At 50.8% G+C, this 5,000-nt stretch overlaps 1 non-coding gene across 1 annotated transcript; it reads left to right on the top strand.

Annotated features, from left to right (window-relative positions):
- The first annotated feature begins 4,547 nt into the window (after nt 1–4,547).
- LOC143176528 (5.8S ribosomal RNA) lies at nt 4,548–4,702 on the top strand. Its single transcript, XR_013001065.1, has one exon. It is a non-coding gene; the product is annotated as a 5.8S ribosomal RNA (ribosomal RNA).
- Nucleotides 4,703–5,000: the final 298 nt, after the last annotated feature.

Raw genomic sequence — 5,000 nt, 5'->3', positions numbered from 1 at the left:
GGCGATGATGCGTTCTATAATAGAAATACCCGTCGTAGCGTTTCTTCCGAGTCAACCCGCTCACGAAACTCTCTCTCTCGTCGTGGAATCCCCGCGTCGGAGAGTAAAACGCCGAAGGCTTACTATGAAACTTACGTCTCTCGACGATGGGACGATCCACGCGAAGAGTTGTTACGTGCACGCGTATGGTGCGATTGCGTCGATTCGCTTTTCTGTACGGGGAGTAATAGAACGTTGAGTTGACTTATCGGGTCTTCGTTGGAATTACCGTCGCTGGCATTGTAAACTCCAGATGACCTTGTGATTCCTTCGTCGGGCACTGGTAAAGGGTGGCGATGATGCGTTCTATAATAGAAATACCCGTCGTAGCGTTTCTTCCGAGTCAACCCGCTCACGAAACTCTCTCTCGTCGTGGAATCCCCGCGTCGGAGAGTAAAACGCGAATTCATACTATGAAAACTTACGTCTCTCGACGATGGGACGATCCACGCGAAGAGTTGTTTACGTGCACGCGTATGGTGCGATTGCGTCGATTCGCTTTTCTGTACGGGGAGAAATAGAACGTTGAGTTGACTTATCGGGTCTTCGTTGGAATTACCGTCGCTGGCATTGTAAACTCCAGATGACCTTGTGATTCCTTCGTCGGGCACTGGTAAAGGGTGGCGATGATGCGTTCTATAATAGAAATACCCGTCGTAGCGTTTCTTCCGAGTCAACCCGCTCACGAAACTCTCTCTCGTCGTGGAATCCCCGCGTCGGAGAGTAAAACGCGAATTCATACTATGAAAACTTACGTCTCTCGACGATGGGACGATCCACGCGAAGAGTTGTTTACGTGCACGCGTATGGTGCGATTGCGTCGATTCGCTTTTCTGTACGGGGAGAAATAGAACGTTGAGTTGACTTATCGGGTCTTCGTTGGAATTACCGTCGCTGGCATTGTAAACTCCAGATGACCTTGTGATTCCTTCGTCGGGCACTGGTAAAGGGTGGCGATGATGCGTTCTATAATAGAAATACCCGTCGTAGCGTTTCTTCCGAGTCAACCCGCTCACGAAACTCTCTCTCGTCGTGGAATCCCCGCGTCGGAGGGTAAAACGCGATATATAATAGTATATGCCAGTGGTTCGCGCGCGTCGTCTCTGAGATACGCGGTCGACAGAGTTCCGAAAACACGTGATGTGCCACGATTTCCGTGCGTCTTACATCTTTCGACGATGGGACGATCCACGCGAAGAGAACGTTCGTGCTTGCGTGAGGTGCAACAGCGTCGATTCGCTTTTCTGTACGGGGAGAAATAGAACGTTGAGTTGACTTATCGGGTCTTCGTTGGAATTACCGTCGCTGGCATTGTAAACTCCAGATGACCTTGTGATTCCTTCGTCGGGCACTGGTAAAGGGTGGCGATGATTCGTTCTATAATAGTAATACCCGTCGTAGCGTTTCGACCGATGTCACCCGCCACGAATGTCTCTCTCGACGTGGAAACCCCGCGCCGAAGAGTAAACGCGAAGGCTTACCATACGAAAGAAAACGGTATTATACGCCTGTGGTATGTGCGTCTCGGCTCTGTGATACGCGATCGGCAGAGTTACAAAAAAACGTTGATGGGCCACGATTTCCGTGCGTCTTACATCTTTCGACGATGGGACGATCCACGCGAAGAGTAGTTACGTGCTCGCGCGAGGTGCGATAGCGTCGATTCGCTTTTCTGTACGGGGAGAAATAGAACGATGAGTTGACTTATCGGGTCTTCGTTGGAATTACCGTCGCTGGCATTGTAAACTCCAGATGACCTTGTGATTCCTTCGTCGGGCACTGGTAAAGGGTGGCGATGATTCGTTCTATAATAGAAATACCCGTCGTAGCGATTCGGCCGAGACACCCGCCACGAAACTCTCTCTCGTCGTGGAATCCCCATGTCGGAGAGTAAAACGCGAAGGCTAACTATATAAGAAACATATAGTATTATTTATGCCTGTGGTTCTCCGTTTGTCCTACTCTCAGATACGCGACTCGGAGAGTTACGAATAATCGTGATGGACCACGATTTCTGTACGTCTTACATCTTTCGACGATGGGACGATCCACGCGAAGAGATCATTCCTGCTTGCGTGAGGTGCGATAGCGCCGATTCGCTTTTCTGTACGGGGAGAAATAGAACGATGAGTTGACTTATCGGGTCTTCGTTGGAATTACCGTCGCTGGCATTGTAAACTCCAGATGACCTTGTGATTCCTTCGTCGGGCACTGGTAAAGGGTGGCGATGATTCGTTCTATAATAGAAATACCCGTCGTAGCGATTCGGCCGTGTCACCCGCCACGAAAATCTCTCTCGTCGTGGAATCCCCGCGTCGTAGAGTAAACGCGAAGGCTTGCTATAGAAGACTATAGTTTATACGCCTGTGGTTCACCGGTTGCCTGCTCTCCGGGGTACGCGATCGCGCAGGAGTTACGGAAGAACTTGATGGGCCACGATCTCCAAGCGGCTATATCTTTCGACGATGGGACGATTCACGCGAAGAGAACGTTCGTGCATGCGTGAGGTGCGATAGCGTTGATTCGCTTGTCTGTACGGGGAGAAATAGAACGATGAGTTGACTTATCGGGTCTTCGTTGGAATTACCGTCGCTGGCATTGTAAACTCCAGATGACCTTGTGATTCCTTCGTCGGGCACTGGTAAAGGGTGGCGATGATTCGTTCTATAATAGAAATACCCGTCGTAGCGTTTCGACCGATGTCACCCGCCACGAAATTCTCTCTCGTCGTGGAATCCCCGCGTCGGAGAGTAACCGCCGAAGGCTTGCTATAGAAGACTATAGTTTATACGCCTGTGGTTCACCGGTTGCCGGCTCTCCGGGGCACGCGATCGCGCGAAGGTTACGGAGGGACGTGAAGCGCCCGAGCAATGAAACGTCCGCAGGAGGAAACGAGCAACCGCCGAACATTGTTTCGCGACGTTTCCATAATGTATTGTCGTTTCGCTCGCATCCCGCTTCTTTCCCCTAGTTTCCTCGACGCGTAGTTTCGCAGCCTTAGTGGACGAATCATTCTCGATTCGAGGAAAGATATGCAGTGGGGCGTGCAATGAGCCCGCCAGAGACCACGATCTCCAATGCGTCTTTACATCTTTCGACGATGGGATGATCCACGCGAAGAGAACGTTCGTGCTTGCGCGAGGTGCGTTAGCGTCGATTCGCTTTTCTGTACGGGGAGAAATAGAACGATGAGTTGACTTATCGGGTCTTCGTTGGAATTACCGTCGCTGGCATTGTAAACTCCAGATGACCTTGTGATTCCTTCGTCGGGCACTGGTAAAGGGTGGCGATGATTCGTTCTATAATAGAAATACCCGTCGTAGCGATTCGGCCGAGTCACCCGCCACGAAACTGTCTCTCTTTCGTCGTGGAAACCCCGCGTCGGAGAGTAAAACGCGCGAAGGCTGTGACTGTAACATATATATATACAGTATACAATGCCTGTGGTTTTTGCGCGTGTCGGCTCTTCGGTATACGCGATCGGCCAGAGTTACGGAGGGACGGTGAAGCGCACGAGAAATTGAAACGGCCGCACGATTGGAACCGAGCAACCGTCGAACATTGTTTCGCGACGTTTCCATAATGCGTTTTCGTTTCGCTCGCATACCGCTTCTTTTCCCCTAGTCTCTGAGACGCGTTTTCGAGCCGTTCTTCTACTATCGATTCTCGTAGAGAGAAGGGACCGGGTAGTCTGGAAGTGGAACCCGCATCTTGCGTGTACCGTACACGGAATTGAGAGGACCGGCCGTGAAGCTCGTTTTAAAGCCGTGCGTCTGACACCCAACTCTTGCGCGCCAATTTCGCGGCAAGAGATAATATGGGACGAATGACCGGCAAAGAGCCAGCTGTGAAGTCTGTTTTTTTAATCGAATCCGTGGACGTGTGTATGCCGTAGCGTCGCTCGTCGTGTTCGTTCATGGTCGTTCCGAGAGAAAGAACGAAAGCGGTAACGAAGGGACCGGCCGTGAAGCTCGTTTTAAAGCCGCGCGTCTGACACCCAACTCTTGCGCGCCAATTTCGCGGCAAGAGATAACATGGGACGAATGACCGGCAAAGAGCCAGCTGTGAAGTCTTTTTTCATTATTTGCTTTCAATCGATCGATCGGTACGATTCGTGCAACGTTTCGCGCGATGCGACGCGAAAACATGCGCGCAACAATAGATGCGTCTGATCGGAAGAACGCGAGGGTCGACTGCACGCGATGGATTCAGTATCGGGTAGGATACAAAATATATCCCCGTCGTTTCCACGCGTGCGAGTCTTCTGCGTCTTTCGCGGGTTTTTGAATGCACTATACGCCCGGAACGTCGAGAAATATATACATATTACTTGAACGTTTTTCGTCTCGAAAGGCTTCGGTGTCGTCTCCAAGGCGACGCCTGAATCTCCTTCGCGCGCTGGTCGGAGATTCAGGTATCAACTTTTATCTTCTCTTTGAAAGAAGAGAGATATTAGGTCGAACAAATGAGAATAAAATTATATATGTGAAATATAAAATTTATACGATTACCCTGAACGGTGGATCACTTGGCTCGTGGGTCGATGAAGAACGCAGCTAATTGCGCGTCAACGTGTGAACTGCAGGACACATGAACATCGACATTTCGAACGCACATTGCGGTCCACGGATACAATTCCTGGACCACGCCTGGCTGAGGGTCGTTTACGTACCATACACTGCTTGCGTAGCTCTGTCAAATCCCCGCCGTCGTTCACCTCTTCGGATCGAACGTTTTTTTACCGAAGGGCGCAAAGAACGTTTCTGAGTCGGGTTAAGAGAAGGATGCTACGTACGAGCGAACGATGGGTGTCTCGTCGGCGTTTGTCGCGGACACGCGAAAATTCTGTGAATTTCACGGACAGTGTACGTTCTAGTTGTTGCAAAACGATCGGAATCGTTTGTATGGACTCGCGTGAGTGTTCGCGGCGTCGTGCGTCGTTCAATTACGACCGCCCGCGG

This window comes from Nomia melanderi, unplaced genomic scaffold (assembly GCF_051020985.1).
Source record: "Nomia melanderi isolate GNS246 unplaced genomic scaffold, iyNomMela1 scaffold0611, whole genome shotgun sequence".
Taxonomy (NCBI): Eukaryota; Metazoa; Arthropoda; class Insecta; order Hymenoptera; family Halictidae; genus Nomia; species Nomia melanderi.
Note: the sequence above shows the minus strand (reverse complement) of the source record. Positions and strands in the feature narration are given on the sequence as shown.